General features: G+C 50.8%; 3 long non-coding RNA genes across 3 annotated transcripts; 2 read left to right on the top strand and 1 right to left on the bottom strand.

Moving 5' to 3' along the window:
- The first annotated feature begins 1,939 nt into the window (after positions 1-1,939).
- LOC127676487 (uncharacterized) lies at positions 1,940-6,068 on the top strand. The gene is made up of 3 exons (XR_007975969.1): positions 1,940-2,330; positions 4,251-4,341; positions 5,939-6,068. It is a non-coding gene; the product is annotated as an uncharacterized LOC127676487 (long non-coding RNA).
- Positions 6,069-7,399: 1,331 nt separating this feature from the next.
- Positions 7,400-10,040, top strand: LOC127676498 (uncharacterized). The gene is made up of 2 exons (XR_007975980.1): positions 7,400-7,746; positions 9,606-10,040. It is a non-coding gene; the product is annotated as an uncharacterized LOC127676498 (long non-coding RNA).
- Positions 10,041-11,161: 1,121 nt separating this feature from the next.
- Positions 11,162-14,310, bottom strand: LOC127676509 (uncharacterized). The gene is made up of 3 exons (XR_007975988.1): positions 14,249-14,310; positions 12,973-13,126; positions 11,162-11,655 (listed from the first exon to the last, which is right to left on the bottom strand). It is a non-coding gene; the product is annotated as an uncharacterized LOC127676509 (long non-coding RNA).
- Between the last annotated feature and the right edge of the window lie 6,479 nt (positions 14,311-20,789).

The raw sequence follows: 20,789 nt of genomic DNA on the forward strand, positions 1-20,789 counted from the left end.
AAGCAGAAATCCAGGCCATGTCTGGAGGTCTGTGAAGAATACTCAGGGTTTGTCACTGGCAAGTTAGATAGGTCCAAGGACAAGATGCTTTTCAAACCCATCGATTCCTGCATCCCACCCTTGTTTAGAGAGCGGTCGCTGAAGGTGGAGACTGAAGATGGTCAGAAGACTGAGTCCCTGAAGCAGTCTCCATTTTCGTGGCTGCTGGCTAGGAATCACCCCAGCGGCAGGACAGGACCCTCTAAGACAGCAGTTCTCAACCTGTGGAGGCAGACCACTTTGGGTGTTGCATATCAGATATCCTGCATATCAGATATTTACATTACGATCCATAACAGTAGTAAAATTACAGTTACGAGGTAGCAACAAAAATAATTTTGTGTTTGTTGGGGAGGGGCACTACAGCATGAGGAACTGTATTTAAGGGTCAGAGCATTAGGAAGGCTCAGAACCACTGCTATAAGATATCAACTCCATAGCAGAGTTAAGATCTACTGCATGCAGGAGATGGTTTCGGGACACAGTGCACAATTAGTGCCACCAGATCATCTGAGAGCTTCACAGAAGCTGCAGGAGGCCATGAGATGGGGCCTGAAACCTGGTATCTTGGGGAATAGGCTACTCTGTCCCTTGGCCTCCAGTCTATAAAGAAGGCATCAGAACTAGTTGTGTAGCCTTGGTGAAGTAAAGGAGATGCTTCTCAAATCTCAAGCAGAGCAAGGAGATATAGATGCAGATACAGTCTCACAGAGCTGACAAGAACAGGTACAGTGGCTACACCTACTCACTCTCCCTGTCCCCTACTGGTCACCCTGAGCCTGGAACCCCAATCTCTGTTGTGAGCTGCAGTTCTAGAACACCACTCCATCCTAGCACTTGGTGGGGACACGGATATGATATGATAGGGTAAGAATGGCAGCAGAGGCCAAGAGTGCATTTGGCCTTCTCAGGGACAGAGAGCAGACATGTTGTTGTTGAGGTGTGGTTTGTTGCTATGTATTATAATGCTAAATACTGGCCCTGGCTGCCTCAGGGATGAAAATGATGCTATGTGACCTTGCTCCTTAGTTTTAAACTATTGTTGAATAAAGATGCCCACAGCCTATAGCTGGGCAGAAGAGAGGTAGGTGGAGTTTCCATTGGGTTCTGGAGAGGACCTCGAGGGAGAAGAGAAGTGAGAGAGAGAAGATGTCATGGGGTGAGTCATGAAAACATGGCCACAAGGGCTGGCCAATTAGAGTTAAGAACTGCCCTGAGGACGGAACACGCCAAGGAATAACTCAGGGTTATTGATAGGGACGTAGATGATAATTGCTTAGAGGGTAGATATCCACCCAGTTTCAGTGCCATCAAAGGTTTATCATAAATATAAAGCTTGTGTGTCTTTTATCTGGGAACCAAATGACCAAAGGTAAACCCCTGACCAAGATTAAATAATTACTACAACACATTATAAAGTGTTTCCTAGAACATCTGTTCTTAGCTCTCAGTACTGCTCTGGGAGGGGTATCCTCCATATTTGTTGCATAGCCTCTAGACATCTGAGGTTTTCCCTCTAAGACACACTGAGAGCAATCACCCATTGCACACTTGTTTTCACACTCACACCTGAGTGCTCTCAGTTACACTACTAAGCCCTCATGTCCCACACAATCACACCAGTGCATCTTCTTGGCCACCCTACCTTTTCTTTCTTTTTTTCTAGATAATTTATTTTTTATTTTATGTGCATTGGTGGTTTGCCTGCATGTCTATGTCTGTGTGAGGGTCTTGGATCCCCTGGAACTGTCGTTACAGGCAGGTATGGGCTGCCATGTGGGTGCTGGGAATTGAGCCCAGGTCCCCTGGAAAAGCAGCAGCAAATGCTCTTAACCACGGAGCCATCTCTTCAGCCCCGGTAACCTTATTTTTCAAAGAGCCACTCTTCCACACTCTCACTGGTGCACATGGGCAGCTCATGGGCACATATCTACTCACAGTCGTGACAAACACCATCTCTCATGTGCAACACTGATGACGTGTGTGCATGCGTGCGTGTGTATGTGTGTGTGTGTGTGTATGTGTGCGCGCGCGTGCGTATGTGTGTGTGTTAGCATTACCTGTGTGTGCCAGACACAGGTCCATACCAGTTATCTTCCTTAATCACCCTCTGCCTTATTTTTTGAGGTAGAGCCCATCACTGAATCCAGAGCTCATCAATTTGATCAGGCTAGCTGGACGGCGAGCACCAGGGATTCCTCTGTCTTTGTCTCCCTTACAAACACTTGCTGCCATAGATGGTGTCCTATGTGAGTGCTGTGGATCTAGACTCGGGTCCCCATGTCTGCACAGTAAGTAGGTTACCCATTGAGCCATTTCCCCAGTGCCAATTATTGTTCAAGATCTTCCCAGATGCGCCCTGTGGAACAGACAGGCCAATGGGCAATCTGGCTCAGCAGGCCTTTCCAGGATACAGAGGAAAGCCCAGGATGGGGTGCATGTAAGCGCTAGATGAGAATTTAGAGGGCAGTGGTAATCAGGGAGGGTGTCTCCCACCTGGGATACACAGCTAGGGAGTATCCCTAGATGTGAGCAAGAATCCCTGATGTCCCATCACAATTTCCAACGGTCTCAGAGTCTCTTCATGATTCCTGCATGCTGGCTAACCTAGCCTCAGAAACCCTAGGAAGGCACTACGTGGTGGCACACAGCTTTAATCCTGGTACTCAGGAGGCAGAGGCAAGCAGATCTCTGTGAGTTCAAGGAGCAGTCTGGTCTATAGAGTGAGTTCTGGGCCAGCCAGAGGTATATAGTGAGACCCAGTCTCAAAAGAATAAAAAAGGAAAAGGGGGGGAGGAGAAGGAAGGAAGGAAGGGAGATAGGAAGGAAGGAAGGGAGATAGGAAGGAAACTAGCTGGAAGATGGGATGCACACATCAAGGACCCCCCAATTCTCCCTGTCACCGCCCAGTAGTCCCAGTGGCTCTATCCTTCCCGTTGCTGCCTGCCAGTTTCCTTGTACATTTCTGAGTGCTTGGTAGCAAATCAGGATTTTCCCCCTGTCTACATACAGTTAAAATGAGGTCATTTTCCGTCTATTCACCTTCCAGTGAGAAACAGGCACAGTGCTGAAGGACCACAGTCCTCACAAGCACTAGGCCAGCCGAGGAGACTGGAGCTGTCCCATGATGAGAACGGGCTTCCTCCCATGTCAGACCTGTGGCTCCACCCGACTGTGGGTGTTCACTAGCCAAAGGGAGGAACATAGCAAGGAATCAGGGGATGTGGAGGCAGGGGTGTATTCCTAGGGCCCACAAGCATCCACAGCTCTGGGCTCCAGACGTTCTGGCCATGTCCCCCGGGAAACTGTTGAGTTCTGCACAGAGCTGAGGCAAAGTGGGAAAGGGAGCGGCCTCACTCTTCTTCCCACAGACCCAGACTGCAGTCTGAGGATGGGGTAAATGGTCTCTATGGGCTGGCCCGGGTTCAGGAGTCAAACTTTTTGTTATATAGAAGTGAGGCCAGCTTTCTCCAAGTCACCACACTCCCAAGCTTCTGTTAGATGACACCGCGGGGACACTGGAAATGGCAGAGGAATCACTGAGACCAAGATGCTGTCCCCTCTGTGGGCTAGCCAAGGAGACCAATTACCCACGAGCCTCTAATCCCTAGGGCCCCATCACTAGGAACAGCTCTCATCACTTCCAAGCCCAAGCGGATCCCCCTTTATCAGCCCCCCTGGCACCAGCCTGTCTGAGCCTCCCCCACCTCTGACGCCCAGGCCGTTTGTTTTGGTATCTGTGGTGGCTGTGGCCAGAGCATAATTGGGGCTGAAATACACACTCAGACCCCCTGATGGATAAACAAGTTGGCCTGGGGCGGCCTTGAAGCAAATGTGAGGAAAGATGTGAAGACAGTGGGGCTGGGCAGACAGACAAGCTGGTATGGAAAGGCCGGAGGCTGGCAGAGAAGGAGGGACCCTGATGAAAGGCCAGGAAGGTGCCTAGGCCCAGAGCAGCCACTGCGGGAGGTCAGCACTCTGAAGCCAGCTTCCAAAGCTTCCAGTCACAGCTCTGGGTTACCCTCTGCAAGCTACCGGAGGTTGAGGAAGGCCTTTGCCTGGTCCTATGGTCCTTCATGCTTTGGTTGTCAAATTCACTTACTCCCCCTAGATCCCCAAAACCACAGTCTCAAAAGTCTTGAAGCAGGCATAGAAATCATATCTGGGAAAATGTTGGTCTTCATTGAAGGGATGATTCAATTTGATCTTAGCTTCAAGGAGCCTGAGAGCTGGAGAAAGCATCCTGAATGGACTGAGTTCGTTAAGACCACCAAAGCCTGGGCTGGAGAGATGGTTTAGCCGGTAAGTGCACCGACTGCTTTTTTTAATGGTCATGAGTTCAAATCCCAGCACCCACATGATGGCTCACAACCATCCGTAAAGATATCTGACGCCCTCTTCTGGTGTCTGAAGACAGCTACAGTATACTTACATATAATAAATAAATAAATCTTTAAAAAAAAAAGTCCTCAAAGCCCTGCTAGGAGTCAATGCCCCATAACTCAGTTAATATACCCAGAGAGCTTGGGGAAGAGCTTAGAGACTGGGTGTATAGGCAAGTAGGACCTACAGATTGTAAAGTTCAGACCAGCCCCAAGGCAGCTGAGGCTACAAGAGGTCACCTGACTTCTTCAGAGCCAGCTACGTACGTACTCCAAGGTCCCAGTATTTCATTGACCAGAGTCTTCCATCTTGGTGGAGGATGCAAGCTTTTGCTAGTTGGCCATGTAATGCTCTGCACACCACCAAACTGTAGTGCTGGTCATAGTCCCCTTGGAAGAGAGAAGATCATACCGGTAATCCAAGAGTGTCTGGGAGATGAGGGCTGGCGAAGTGTGAGGCTTTGGGCCCTCAGGCAATCGCAAGTTGAAGCAACAAGCCCCCTGAATCCAATGGCATCTTTGGGAAGCTCACTACTCTCCAGTCAGGGAAGGGATGAAGGAATGGGATCTGGCTGGACACTCAGGGTTACACTGCTCTCATGAGACAATTGACGCTCCAGATGCTAAGCTATAGGCTTTACTGGGCTCCACTGACCACCACACTGGTAATTCACGTGGCGGCTGGGAGATCTGGGAGGCAATGGAACTGAGCCTGAGAGGAAGAGCCCTGACAAACTGGCTGGATGCTCTACAGGGGAGTCAGGCTGGGACAAGCGACTCCTTGGTCCCACTATCTACATAGACCCAGATCTTCTGAGATGGTCACATTTGATGGGGATATGATACATGTGTGGGACATGTTTTGTCCTCTGGGTCCCACTGAAGCTGCTGAGACCTGTCGCTTCAGTGAAACCCCCATTTCTACCAGCTTCCCATTTCCCTAATCCCCCTGCCTGGTGGAGCTGACACAGTTCCTACCCAGTTTCTCCTCTAGGTCTTCTGCCAGTGTCTTGGTTTTAGGACTGCCATCTGGTGGACATTTCCATTAACTACTGCCACCATCTTCTGAGGCCCTCGTGGCCTTCTCCAAGGCCAACTTAGCTGGAGACAACAACCAATACCCTAGCGCGGGATGTTGGCATTGGGTAGGAGATGCATGTGCGCAGGTTTTCCAACTGCACTGGCCTGCTCACGTTCTGTTTCCAGGATACGGAACTCTCAGGAGCTAGGTTTGATTGGCAGGTGGAGGACAGGAACCTGCAGAAAAAGGTTGCTATATCTGCCAGAGCCTTGGAAAACCACTCAGAGCCACCCAGAAGCACACCCATCATTCTGCCTGCATTCCTTGTCCACAGCTGGGGAATTTCTAAAAGCATAGCCCCCATTTTTCCTGGAGCTGAAAAATCCTGTAAGGGCCCCTGGGCAGATGGAAACTCTTGAATATGAACGCACACACACACACACACACACACATATACACACACCATCAGTCATCCCTTCTTTCTTTGGCCAATGAGCCTCCACAGATGGGTGGACTGAGAGGATCTCAGGATCAGAGATGGAAGAACAGAAGTCATCGTTACAGATTTCTCCAAGCAGCCCGGCCACGGTGAATAATTTATGTACAAGGTGGAGAAGACAATAAATCAGCAGCAATGATTAACATGAGCTATTTTATGTGTGAGAAAGATCTATGGCAGGAGGCTGCCAGGTTGCTGGTGATTAATGCTGCCGTTTGCATTTGATTCTGGGCCTTTATATTCAATTATGGGCTTGGAGTGCGTGTGGGGTCCTTGCTGGTGGCACAGGCAAGGCTAGAAGTGTGAGGAGGGAGTGTTAGATGCCTACGATCAAAAGTGAGGTGACCACAGGTGGCAGCCTGGTCCTGAGGGTGGGCGCCTTTACCATGAGACATTAAATTGCTGGGGCAGAGTTGTGGCTAGTTGTGTAATGGGGGGGGGGGTCATTTGATTCCTATTGTTAGCATTCTTTCCAAGCTCCGCCCCACAGTTACCTGGCAACAGCCAGGTATGCCTGACACCATAAAAAAAAGTCTGCTTGCCCCCACCCCTTGCTCCTCTCTTGCTCCAGTTCTGTTCCCTCGCCCCTTTCCCCTCCCTATCCCCTTCCCCCCACATGCTCATGACCAGCCCCTACTTCTCTGCTTCTTTACCTCTCTCTCTCTCTCTCTCTCTCTCTCTCTCTCTCTCTCTCTCTCTCTCTCTCTCTCCTCTCTGTCTTCCTCTGCCTCTATTACCCTCTTAACTCCCCTCTCCATGCCCTGAATAAACTCTATTCTATACTATACCACCATGTGGCTGGTCCCTCAGGGGGAAGGGATGTTTCAGCATGGGTCCGCTGAGATAATATCCCCTCCCCCACACCTCCATAAAACACACACACACACACACACACACACACACCCTTTATTTTTTTATAAACACATCACCTCATGTCACTTGTAAATGTTAGCCAAGGCTGTCCCCAGGGAAGAGAACACGGGGATCAAAGTCATTGTTAGGAATATGGCTCGTCCAGTCCACCATTAAAGGGTGGGTTTCTGAGCTCCCCCTCCGCCACCCTCCCATCCCCTACCCCACCTCGCAACAAGACGTGAAATAGCTTTAGGCAGTCAGCTTGGAGCCTGAGGGATGACCCAGTGTTGGGAAACATTCCTGTAGACAGCACAGCCAAGGAGACAGGTCCTGTCTCCACACCCCAGGGAGGAATGACATGCTGGGGAAGGAGGGCCGCACTCTTTCCCTCCCAGCTGACCCAGGAAGCTCTGCGAGGCCACCTTCCCAAATTCCCACACTTGAGCCTCTGGGTCTTCAGCCAGCTCCAGCTGGCCCCCATCAGTGCCCGGGTCCCAAAGATGAATGGTGGCTTTGGGGTTAAGTGATTTCTCCCTGCCCCTCCTTGTCCTGGCTCCCATCAGTGTCTCCCTCCCCCTGCCCCTCCTCTTTGGTGACCTCTGGGCCTTGTGGCCTTGTCTCCCCTCAACATCCAGGGTTGTCATGAGGCCCAGTGTGGATATGGGAATTCTTCTGGGAACTGGGCTTACAGATGGGCTTCAGGAGAACCTCTGGTCCAGGTTGGATTGTAAGATATGGAGACACCACTGCAGGATGTGGGGGACACCACTGCAGGATGTGGGGGACACCACTGCAAGATGTGGGGGCACACCGCTAGAGACAGCCCTACAGACTGCTCTGAGCTATGTGGACAAACCAGTGTTTTAGCATCCCAGGACTGGAGCTGGAAAGGCGCTGGAAGAGGACTCTCACAGCCTGGCTGGAGCCTGAGGGGACAAGAGAAGGGACTGGTAAGAGTAGCCTGATGGGGCTTAAAAGGCTGGTAGGGGGGGTCATCTCTCCCAAGACTATCTTGTGTACCCAAAAGAACCGTGAAGCCAGTTCTAAGTCCCAATAGTGTGCATGCCTGGGCCAATGAGACCATCTCCAACCCGTATCACGAACATAGCCAAGGCTGGTCTCAGCTCCCGGCCTGATTAACGCAGGCCCCTCCACAACACTCCTCGTCTCTAATCCCCTGCTTGGCTGGCTCATCCCTTAGACTGCTTGGTCTCCATTAATGAGCCCTGGCCACCCCAGGACAAGTCCCAAATTAACCCTGCTGCTGACCCTGACACGGACACCTGTAATTAGGCCGTGAGCCGCTGCACACGGAAGCCCTGGGGGCTCAGTGGGGTGTAGGTGAGGCTTGGCTGGAACGGAGGCCTAATGCCCAGGAATGCTCTAAAAGCTGTGACTGGCTCCAGGGCAGCCACTCGGCTCACCTCTAATTCCTCACAAAGCCTTCAGACAGGCTACAGGGGGATTACCCCAGGGGCCCTCGAAGTGTGTAGTGCAGGTCTCTGGACAAGCCCACCCTGCCAGCCCTGCCGTGGGGAGGCCTTAGGCAGCAGAAAGATCCACCCCCCCAACACACACACACACTTTGCGCAGGTCCCCACAGCTGGCCGCAGGGTCCTCAGAACCTCGGAGCCTGAGTCTTGAAAAGGCAGCGCCAAACCCAGGCTAGAGGCACATCCGCTCCCCAGCAGACAACGGGCTCCTCCCGCTTCCCTCCCCTCCCCCCAACTTGTTTTGTTTGCTTTGCTCAGCGCGTCCCAGTAGCTCTGTCCGCATTAACCCCTGACCCCAGCTGTAACTCTCCCTCCCTTCTGACAACTTTGTTTACCCGGTGGCTTTCTCTGATGCATTTCCCTCCTGCCCCTCACTCCCACTCCCTTACTCCCCCACCCCCTAGTTTTGTTCTTGCTGGTGTGCTTTTCTTGAGACTCCAGGATTCTACGGAGCTATGGGGATGAGCCCTTACTCGTCAACATCAGCTTAAAAGAAGAGCAAATTGGCTCATGATCTCCGTCTCTCATACTAGAGGTTGAAACCAGGGCCTCAAACATATGTCCTACTAAGCATATGTCCTACCATTGAGCCACACATCCAACCCCTTTAGACCAGGCTGGCCTCAAACTCTAGAGACCCACCTGCCTCTCTGCCTCCCAAGTGGTGGAACTAAACACATGCACCAACGTGCCTGGCTCACATTTTGACCTAAAAACTGCATTCCTAGGAAATCGTGTATATATTTATTGCCCCATGGTGAGGGCTGGAAACAACCTAGGAGTGCAGCTATGGACAGACCCAACCAAACAGCCTTGAACAGAACAAACACTACGCAGCCATTTAAGAGAGGTGCTTGCCTTTAATCCCTGAACTCAGAAGGCAGAGGCAGGCGGCTCTCTATGAGTTTTGAGGCTCACCTGATCTACAGAGTAAGTTTTAAGTCAGCCAAGGCTACACAGAGAAACCCTGTCTCTACACATGCACATGTACACTCACATGCACTCGCGTGCGCGCGTACACACACACACACACACACACACACACACACACACACACAGAAGCACGTTTTTCCACATAGAATGACCAGCAGTAGTCTTCAACTGGTGGGTCTCCACCCTTTGGGGGGTCACATAACAAATATCCTATATAAGAAGATATTTATATTACGATTCATAACAGTAGCAAAATTACAGTTACAAAGTAAAAACAAAAGAAATTTATGGTTGGGAGTCACCTCAACATGACGAACAGCATTAGGAACATTGGGGGCCCACTGTGCTAGAGCACAGCATTAAAGAACTTACTGCTCTTACAGAGGCGGACATCCAGCACCGGGCCACCCCCTCCGCCTCTAGCTTGCAGAATTACACAAAGAAGCAAAGACCATACAAGAATGATCGGATGTCCAAGTGGGAAAATTCTGCAAACAACATGTTGGGGTTTTGTCTAAGCTCCACCACACACCTACCTGGCAATAGCCAGGTATGCCCCGCCCCAGAGATCTGGCCCCACTATAAGAGGGGCTACTTGTTCCTCCTTTCCCTCTTTGCTCTCTGCTCTCCCACACTCTCTCACCTCTCTGCCCCTGGGGCTCTTCCCCCCTCCACATGGTCATGGCCGGCCTCCACTCTCTCTCTATTTTCTCTCTCTCTATCTCTCTCTCTCTCTTTTTTTTCTCTTTCCCTCTCTCTCTGCCTCTCTCTACCACTAACTCCCATCCCCTACTCTGAATAAACTCTATTCTATACCATGTCTGTGTGTGTGTGGTCCCTCAGGGGCAGAGGTGCCCAGGCAAGGGCCCGCCTGGACACCTTCCCCCACGTCGCCTAGCCACACTCACCTAACCCCCTATACTCCCCCCTTTTAAGCCCTTTCATCTTGGTGCTGAAAGTCCTTTCACAACCTATGTGCTTATTCCTAAGTAACTGTTTAAATAAATGGTGGTTCATCTCTAACTGTAGAACGCCCAGCATCCAGGAGCCCAGTGGGGCATGAACCTGTAATACAGCGAGAAGATCTTGAGTTCAAGGCCAGACTGGGCTACATATCAAGAACGTGTCTCAAACAAAAACAAACAATACCGAGTGGCCAAAGACTAGAGAGAGGCTACGGCGCTCCCTAGAAAAGACTACAAAGACAAATATAAATGAAAAATTTATAAAGTATGTAAAACACACCACCTTATCTGAGGAAGGGAGGGCAAAAACAATAATCCCCAATTGAAGAGCAGGGACTCACTGGCGGGGAGTCTCCGTGTGTTTCTACATACCCAGCAGAAGGGCATCTAGCATTTCCCGTGCCCCGTGTGACCACAAAATGAGGTGGGGAAAAGCGGTTGAACAGAGGGGAGGTCTATGGTTCACTGCCTAGTTTTCTCCCATCACAGAGCCTCTGGAGTCCTTGCAACCGCAGCATGGTTCTCATGTTACAGAATGGGAAACTGAGGCAGCTCACACAACATCACAAGCCAGAGTCACGTTCTTTCTGCCCTCTGTCTGCAGAGATAGCATTTCTTCCCTGTCCTGAGCTTCCTGACTTACGGGAGGGAGTGTCTGGGGCTGGAGTTAATAACTTCCACTCTGGAGGCATATGTGGGCACCCTTCTTCCCGTCCACCTTGCCCACTCCAGGTCCCAGGAGGGGTGCTGGGGGCCCCAGCCAGGGTGGCTCTGGAAGTCAATATGGATCCCAGCTCTGGCATGGATGCCAGCTTCAGCACTGCCCCTCTACCACCTTTCTGCCATTGAGAGCCCTGTGCCCACTCCCCGCCAACACCCCCTCCTCACCACAGAGCACCCCCTTAATTATACTTAATGGCAAAGACCATAAGAGCTTTATTAACTTTATTATGGACCCAATTAGCAGCTAATGCCCCATGACTACTGTCCCCCTCCCCAATAATCCCATTAAACATAATGAAACAGCCTTTCCCCCTTCCCCTGCTGGGCACACGCCAAAGGGACAGGGAAATCCATCTTCCTGGGCCTGATTCTGCCCCCTCAGGCCCATTGGACACCAGCTCGGGCCTGGAGCTTCCCAGGGACTGAAGCCGGGTATGCTGAAGACAAAGATTAATCAGCAAGTATTTTGGTGCCAGCCACTGCCTACACAGACACACACACACACACACACACACACACACACACACACACACACACAGGAAACAAAAAAACAAAAAGAAAAAAACAGCCTGGCGGATATCCAAGTAGCTTCTTTTTCAAAACAGAGACGTGGAGCACACTCCTTCCCCAAGCGTACCCATGTCCAGCACACGGATGTTCTTCTTGTCCAAGAGCATCTCAGAGCAGAGAATGTTCAAGTTGAAGGTCTCTGCCTGGGCTTGCCCCAGAGTGTAGGATGGGAGAGCTGGGAAGAGAGAAAAAACACCGGAGAGAGAATGTCTCCCCGGAGCCCACACCCTCCTGATACCCCAGGCGTTGCCCGATCTTGCTGATCATTACCAACGTTTATACAGCACCCAGGCCTTCCCAGGCCCTTCCCATTACCACAGCCCAAGGAAGCAGGTGTCCTTTCCCCAGTTTTTAGGTGAAGAGCCAGAGTCACACAAAGATAACCAGTCTTGTGCATGTGCGGGGTGGATGGATGTGTTCACGCGGGTATGTGCACATGTGCACACAACCACGTGGAGACCAGAGGTCAACGTTTGGTGTCTTCCACAATTGCTTTCGATCGTAGTTTTCGAGACAAAGGCTCTTTTTTTTAAAAATGTGTATATGTGTATGTGTGTATGAACCCAATTATGGGTTTGCATAATTGTGTGTGGCAGGCGGAGGCTGATGTTGGATGTCTTTTTCAAGCACTCTTTCCACTTGTTTTTTTAAACTTAGGCAGTTTCCTGATGACCCCAGAGCTCACTAATTCAACCAGCTATTATCAGCCAGCTTGTCCAGGGATTCTCAAGACAGGGCCTTTCACGGAACCTGGAGCTACCCCCTCCCCACCAGGGTATACTGGCTGTTCAGTGAGCTAAAGGATCTGCCTCTCTCCTGTCCCCGGGGCAGCCACTGCAGATGCAAACAGACACAACTGTCCCCTACCCCAGCTCCGGTTTACCTGGAACGCGCTGCTGACCAGGCTAGCCTCCCTTGCCTCCCTGCCCGTGTCTCCTGAGGGTTCCGGTTAACGCAAGCTTCAGCACCCTACCTGTATCTGATTTTTAAATCAGTTCCTAAGAGCTTAACTCAGCTCCTTACACGTGTCCCTCAGGCACCTTACCCACTGAACCATCTTCCCGGCCCTAACGGCAAGTATCATGCAGGAGGTGCTTTCTGTGATTTATCTCAAAGATTTCCCCTTGAGGCAGAGAGAGGTAGGTAGCTCTTTGTGAATTCAAGGCTGTCCAGGACTACATAGTGAGGCTCTGTCTAAAACAAAACAAAACACACACACACACACACACACACACCTCCCCTCTCTCTTTCCTCTGCCCTAAAAAACAAAAGGCAGAGAAAAACTGGACTAGTGCTCCTCACCTAGATGCCAAGCTACAGATACCATGAGGACAATCATGGGGATGTGGTAAGCTCCCAGCTCTGATTCCGCACCAAAGCCAGAGCCACACGCTTGCTAAGCAGGGCTCTCTACCCCCTGCGCTATAACCCTTTTATCCCTGTAATTTGAGACAAGGTCTTGCTAAGCTGCCCCAGCTGGCTTTGAACTCACTGTATGGTACACTTTTGTCTTAGGCTTGAGATCCTTACTGTCTCTGCCTCCTGGGGAAGAAGGGAGTTGAACCCTACGTCACCAGGTCCATGTTCCATATGAGCCTTGATGGGGCAGAGATCCCAAAGGACACTCCAGTGCCTACCATAGAGTCCTGTGTGAAAGAGAAGGCTAATGAAGCCAGCGGAGGGTAAACAGACCAGCCATCCCAGTCAGCACCCCCAGCCATGTCAAAGGTCAAACCCTTAAGATAGGAGCCTGGTGGAGATGGCTCAGGGGTCAGGACACTTGCCACCCAGCCAGACAGCCTGAGTTACAGGACCCATATACAGGTATAAGGAGAGAGTTGACTCCTACAACCTACAAGTTGTCCTCTAAACGCCACCCAAGTGCATGTGCCTGTTCATGTCATGTACACACAAGCACACACACACACACACACACACACACTAATAGGCCAGGTGTGGTGGCACATGCCTGTAATGCCAGTACTCTCAGGAGGCAGAGGCAGGCAGTTCTTTGTGATTTCAAGGCCAGCCTGGTCTACACAGTGACTTCCAGGATAGCCAGGGATATGTAGAAACACCCTGTCTTAAAACAAAACAAAAATAAATAAGTAAAATAAATAATGAGTAAGGGGTTGGAGGGATGGCTCTGGATGACACTGTTCTTCCAGAGGTCCCAAGTTCAATTCCCAGCACCCACATCAGGTGGTTTACTGTAACTCCAGCTCCTCTGGTCTCTGCAGGTCCCCGTGCTCCCCACACATACCCACCTATCCGCCCACACTAGTCCCCCCATACACATAATCAAAAATAAAAGTTAAGTTCATTAAAATGTTAACAAGGAAAGGAAACCAGAAGGCTGGGCCTGGGGTTGTAGTTCTTCGGTAGAATGCTGTGTGATGTGACCTAGGTCCTGGGCTTGACCTCCAGTACTGCCCAAAACAAAACAAAAACACCTTAACTCTGCAGGACTGTCAGTGCTCCGCCTCTTCATCCATCTCTGCTTTAGGCTCAAGATTCCCCCTCAGGCTGGATGGCTCAGCGGTTAAGGGTACTGTCTGCTCTGCCAGAGGTCCTGAGTTCGATTCCCAGCACCCACATGGTGGCTCCCAGCCATCTGTAATGGGATCTGATGCCCTCTTGTGGCAGGCAGGTGTGCATGTAAAGAGCACTCATATACATTAAATACACACACAGACACACACACACACAGAGTACATACATCTTTTTTAATATAGAAAAGAAAGAAGGAAAGAAAGAAAAGAAACTACCTCAAGCAGAGCACTGGTGATCCAGACAACGTCTCCAGGAACTTGGGCCTCTTGGTTGGCCGTGGCCGGAGATAAGAAGTAAATACTAAGATTGACAGAGAAAAATCAGTGTCTGCCCTGAGCAAAGGGTCAGGCCCAGGAACAAAGACCCTTGAACCCTTGCTTGGAAGAAGACTCTCCATTCCCGACTCCCTCCCCCAGGCAGGCCAGGCCTGGAAGAAGCCACTTGAAATGAGCCCTGGGAGACAGGGAGAGGGGCTGGCTTGGCTCCAGCCTCCAACTGCTACCACCTCAGAGAAGCCAAGAAGCCAGCGTCTACAGCTCCCCCTCCAGGACAGTCCCAGCAGGGGGTCAGGGGTGGAACCAAGAGCCTTTTCTCTAGGCTTGTCCAGCTGAGCCCTGACCTATAAAGAGGTGGGGATGGTCCCTGCCTTTGCCTCCCTCCTCTTTCCCAGGAGGCCACGGCTCCAACAGGGGTCAAATGCTACTCCCTGGGGTTACTCTAGGGCTAGGCACTGGGAAGTCTCCCCGGGCCTGGCCCCCACTCTTTTCTTTGCCCAGGGTGTTCTCTGACGCTAGGTCCCCCAGGACCACCCTCTAAGCAAACAGAAGTACCCCCTACCCAAGCACTGTGCCTGAAAAAGTAAGCAGATGTCTGGGTAACCTCGAGTGGAGATGGAACGAAGCAACAAGAATCTCCGGTGGCCGATGGGTGAAATCAGGGTTCCCGGGAAAGTTAAGTCACCTTGCGACTCCAGTTGGGAAGCGCATGTTGGCTGCACTGTTTTCTGACTCTATGAATTTCTAACCTTTCTGAACCTGAGGTTTTCGTCTGTAAAATGGGGGTAAAAATAGAATCAGCTTCGTAGGACTTTTTGGGGATACTAACCCAGTAATAGTAAAATACAGCAAGCCCTTAGCAGGATCCTGGCCCTTGGAACGCAATTGGCTGGAGTTAGCCATGTGGAACTGCTGTCTGCTGGGAGGCAGGGTTCCTGGATTAGTAATAATAGTGATAATAAATGGGAAAGTAGCATTGTTAGGGCCCGACACAGAGGCACATGCCTGTAACCCCAGCAACCATGGCAACGCCGGGCTATGAGCCCAAGGCTAGTTTGCCTCGAAACAAATTATCATATTTAATTTGTGAAAATGCACATATAGCATTGTTAGACCATTACAGGGACCACAGCCCTGTGCCTGGTTCTTACTGAGGAGGGAAGAGCTCATATCAGCTCACCTCAACTCTAGCCTCATGTCTTCTCCCATCCTCCCCGACCCTACCACTCATGCCTGTAGCCAACCACCTCAGACAGCTGACCAGGCCCTGGCCCACTGCCAAACCTGTATTCATGCTCTTTCTCCCTGCCCTCCTTTCTCTCCCTCCATCTCTCCCTTCCTCTCTCCCTCCTTCCCTCCTTCTCTCTCCCTCTTCCTTTCCCTGGAGCTAAGAGAAGACATCAGCTTTGAAGGATGTGAAAATTAGCTGGAGCTGAGAGAGGTGTCAACTTCAAGGCGGCACCCCCACCCCACCCCAGCCCTTCTTTGCCCTAGGGATGGTATTTCCACAAGTCTCTGCAGGGGGACCCCCACCCCACCCCCAGGTGTGGGCTGAAACTGTCAGGCTGAAGTGGAGGAAGGAGATGGCTTGCCAGGAAGAACAGGGCTGCAGCCCAGGGGATCGTGCCAGGGATGGGGCCCCCAGCTACCCTGCCCAGAGCCTGGATTCGTGGTCAGAAGTGTTAGCACCCAGAAGATTTGCTCAGACCTTCTGAACCCCATTTTTCTTGACTGGAGCTGAGAGGCTAAGACGCCTGGTTGGCAGGGACGGTGCAGGATGGGCACAACTCTGCCCGCGAGAACCCTGACCCACTTCAGACCTGTCTGAAGGTTTCCTTGGAATGTCCTCCTTCCAAGGGGAGCCAGCTCTACTTCCTGGGAGGGTCATGCTGAGGGAAGGATGGGAGCGCCAGGAGGAAAGGCTTCACCCTATCTCTGTCATCGTTAACAGCCACAATTATTATTATTTAGAGAGATGGGCCAGAGGTGGTCAGGGACGCGGTTGGGGCGAGTGAAATGAAGTCCTCTGTACATGCCGTCTCGCCAGGTTAATACTCCTGCCTGTCAGCCTGACAGCTGTAAGATTGATTACCCAGGCCTCCCGCTCTTTATAACTCGATCATTCGAATTAATCTCTGGCTGTCGGCCCATCTGATGCCTGAATCACAAATTTAATTTGGAGGTGTGCGGCTCCTCCCCCATTCCGTCTCCTCTTCTTTCTTCCCCCGCGTCCCATTCTTCCGGCCTTCTTCCTGTCCTGACCCCGTCCTCAGTTTTCTGCCTACCCCTCGTGCTCCTGTGTTTTCTGTTCTCCATGCCCTCCCTCCTTTCTGAAGTTATCAGGCACCTCCAAGGGAGCAGCAATTGGAGCAGGAAAAGGGAGGGAGGAGTGGGTGGCCCGGAGTCTGCAGCCCCTCTGCCCAGGCCAGGAATGGGTCATGTCTCCCATCCACTGGGTGAGATACCCACCCTATCAAGCTCCGCCCCAAACAGAGGAAGAGGCTTAGCTGACACTAAGTAAGACATATTAATGTACTAAAGACTTAATGAAGTTGGGGGGGGGGGGCTGAGGGGTGGAAAGTGCTTGCTTTATTAGTTTATGGCCGATTAATGGGGACGCCATTATGGTGATGGAGATGGATCGCTGCTGTCAGCAGCCGGGGCTGAGGGCCGGCGGCCGCAGCTCCTTTCCTCGCGTGGTGGGTGCGCAGACAGAGTCAGAGAGAACTTCATTAGAAGTATCCACAAGATCCTGTCTGAGGTGGGGATCGGAGCTCAGCTTGAGGCTTGAGGCTTGAGGCTTGAGAGAGGGCGTGTTCCAAGGTGTGTCAGCCTTGGGAGCTAATGTTGGTTAAGACTGTGTGGGGGCATTGGGGAGGGGAGGTGACAGGAAGAGAGTGGGGGGCGCGGGGCGGAGCTCTGGAGCTGCTTACAGCAGGAATCTGACAGTCACATCTAAAACTTGATAGAAGTAAAACAAAATGGCACCTTTGAAGTTAGTGATCCGCCTGAGACCCTCACCAGGGTGAAGGGAGAGAACAAGGAAGTAAGCTCTCCTCTCCCATCTTTCCTCAGAGAGGGACCATGGGCCATGACACCAGCTTTGCTAGCCCAGAGGTTGAGCAGAAGTCACCTCCATCTAGGATGGAGATGAAAAGTGTCTCACCTCAGCTGCCCCCTGGCTCCATGACCCTGACCCTCAGGACAGTGATGATCCAGGAGGTAGAGGAGGAGTCTGAGGGGCTGAGGAAAGAGTGAAGTTAGACATGCTTAGTGTCACGGTTTTCTTAGGCCGAGGGGGACAGGAGTCCTGTCTCTGGAGAGTAAACTAACCCAAAGGAGTCCTCCTCTCTAGACTGTAAGCCAACCCAAACATTTGCTGATGGCTTCCCATCCCCTGTCCCCCCCCCCCTCCTTCTTTCCTCTACACCTCTCAGTTAACCTTTTTTTTTTTTTAAACCATGAAAGGAGAAACAGGGAAACAGGGCTAAAGCCAATACAACCCAGCTCCAGTGGGTCACTGTCAATCAGGAAGCATCCAGATACTCCGATCGGGGCGTTTTTTTACTAGCGAGTATCGCTCTCGGCAACATACAGCATTTTGACATGGATGCTTTGGTTTCAGGACACCCAACTCAGTTCAAGGTTTTAAAAACTTGCATTAGCAAGTGCTGTCCAAAGAGATACTCCCCCAAGCTGCTCTAGAACCTAAACTTGTCCTAAGCGTGCCTCGGTCCAAAGCCCATGCCAGCGAGGTGGCAGCCATGGAGAGAGATTCCAGAGGGGCTCAGAGTCATAGAGGACCAAAGCACATAGTCCCAAAATAAGACATCGACAACCTTACACAGTTGAAGATGGTAAAGGAAATGACCGTTTGTGACTTGAGCCCAAGGGTTCTCTTTAGTCTCACTTCCCACTTCCTGGCCACACGTGTGGTTGCCCACTGTGGGGTGTAGTAGGCATATGGTGCCCTGTGGTCTCGGGCTTCTAGAGGCCGTCTAACTGTGGATGCTTGCCTGCCCATCTGCTGGGCACTGAGGTTGCTTCTCAAGCCAAGGTCCTGCCACCAGGCCAGGGGTCATCACCCAGGCACAGTCCCCAAGGTAGAGGCTACCTGCTCAGCTAACTGGGAAATAAATACCCTGTTTCTGAGAGTAATTTAATTATTGGCTCCTGCGGACTAGTGGGTAATTAAATTCTGTAGCTCCCAAAGTAATTAATTGCTATGCAAATAGTAATGCCCTCTGCTTTGGAGAGGAGGATTCCGGCCTGAGTTTGCCCTGCAATTAGAAGTTAATAATTAACCCTGTCAGTTCCCAGCTTCTGCTGGGTAATTACCTACGGAAGCCCCATTGGTCACTGAGGCCACTCTTACCACCTGCTGCTATGGCTCTGGTGGCCCCAACAGCCAGAGCAAGGGGTCCCAGCTCCTCTCCATGACAACCAACTTGAGGAGCCCCAGCAAGACGCCCTGATTTCTGATCAAGGGAAACAAAGACCAACCCTTCTCTAGTCTCTACTCTCTAAAAGGTATCTCCGCTTCCTCAGGGAGTAGAACTCCTGACAGGTAGGTTTGCACGACCTCCACTGGATGACTCTTGAACATCAGAAACTTTCTCAAAGACAGTCTAGTCTGCTAAGGGTCACACAGAATTTCCCCTGGTGGTCTGTTGTTTTGTTTCGTTGTCAGACTAGACAAAGCTTCGAGATAAAAACAGGAGGGCAGAGACATTCTGTAGCTTACAGAGAGTTCCTGGTTATTCAGCCTACACGCATCTGTGTCCTCTGTAAAGGGGTTCAGAAGATGTAATCTAAGCCCTTAATCAGTTGGCTTTAAAGTGGGGAGATTGTTTTCCATGGGTCTGTTTCCATTCAGGTGAGCCCTTAAAAGGGTCTGGGCTCTCCTTCATCAAGCAAACTCCAAAGAATAGGTGGATCTACCACGGCTCTTCCTGCTAGATTCCCAGCCTGGCTGTTTGTGAACAGTACCTTTGTCAGTGCCCAGGAGGTTCCATCTTGTCCCTGGTCTTTACTTTCTCAGTCTCTACTCTGTGCATTTCAGACTGACTTAGCCAACAACTGAGTAAGATAATTCTTTGAGAAGATGACATTGTTAGCATTTTAATAGATGTTTTTGGCAGCGCCGGGAGATTGAACCCAAGACCTTGCATATTCTGGCAAACACCCTCCACCACAGAGCCACATCCTTAACCCTTACAGTATGAAGCATGCGTTGCTGGTTCATTAGTTGGTATTTTATATATGGGCTCTGTCCTGTAAGGCCCGCCTTCTAAGGAAGGAGGCAGAGCAACAATCATATAATTTCCACGGCCGTGCTACCCTTTGTAACACATATGTGTCCTGGTTCTCAGACCAACCGTTAACATTCCTATGAGAAACTAGGAAACTGGAATCAGATCTAAAACAGATTCTATCACTAAGCAGGTTCCAGAGCTAGTGAACTGGAAGATAAGGTTGGAAACCAGTCCACCAGTCATAGTACTGCTGACTATTGGGTGGCAAGTCCAAGGTAGGCTATACCTGCGTGATGTTTAACAATGTCAACTTAACAGGATCTAGAATCATCAAGGAGACAAGCCTCTGGGTGTGTCGTGGGAGATTATGCAGATTAGGTTATTTTCTGAGAGCATCTGTGTGAGATTATCTAGACTAAGTTAATTGTGGTGGAAAGTCTTGGCCTACATGTGGAGGTACCAATTCATGGACTGGTCTCCAAGTAAAAAGGAGAACCCTAGCTAGCCACTAGCATTCACCCCTCTGTGGTTTACTGTGCACACACAACAGTATGACTAGCCTCCTCAAATCCCTGCCAACATAACCTTTTCTTTAAATTAGCTTCCCCTTTTAAAGTTATTTTTAATTATGAATATATGAGAGCAGGTGTGTGCGCACTTAAGAAGTACCCTCAGAGTCCAGAAGAGAGCATTGGATCCCCTGAGACTGGCTGCCCAACATGGTTCAGGTCCTCTTCAAGAGCAGTACACATTTCTAACCACTGAGCCATCTTTCCAACCCCCTAAGTTTGCCTCTTGTGCATGTTGAACCATAGCATTGAGACAGGTAACATGCAGCCAGCAGGTAACTAAGTGTCCCTGTGGTTCAGGTCAGTTCTCCTTTCCTCTCTGGATCTTGCCACCCCCAAGAGTCTTCCTGTTCTATCTCTTGCTGCTCTCTGATTCCTGTCTACAGACATGGAGCTGAGAGTGCCCAAAGTCTATCACAGGCCTTCAAAACACTGGTTTTCCCTTTTAAAGCATGCGTGGTTCATTAGCTCTCGGGATCACAGCTGGGATTGAAGTCCACAGACAGGAGTGTCAGGAAGTGCTATGGACATCGAGGGCCGAAGTCTAGCCCTGTGAACGCCTAGCTTTTGATTCAGACATACCTAAATAAACACATAAACAGGGCCTTGATTTTACTTCTTTCTCCTCAGTGCCTGTCCCTGAGGTCTGCAAACAGA

The sequence above is a fragment of the Apodemus sylvaticus genome, chromosome 1, assembly GCF_947179515.1.
Source record: "Apodemus sylvaticus chromosome 1, mApoSyl1.1, whole genome shotgun sequence".
NCBI lineage: Eukaryota > Metazoa > Chordata > Mammalia > Rodentia > Muridae > Apodemus > Apodemus sylvaticus.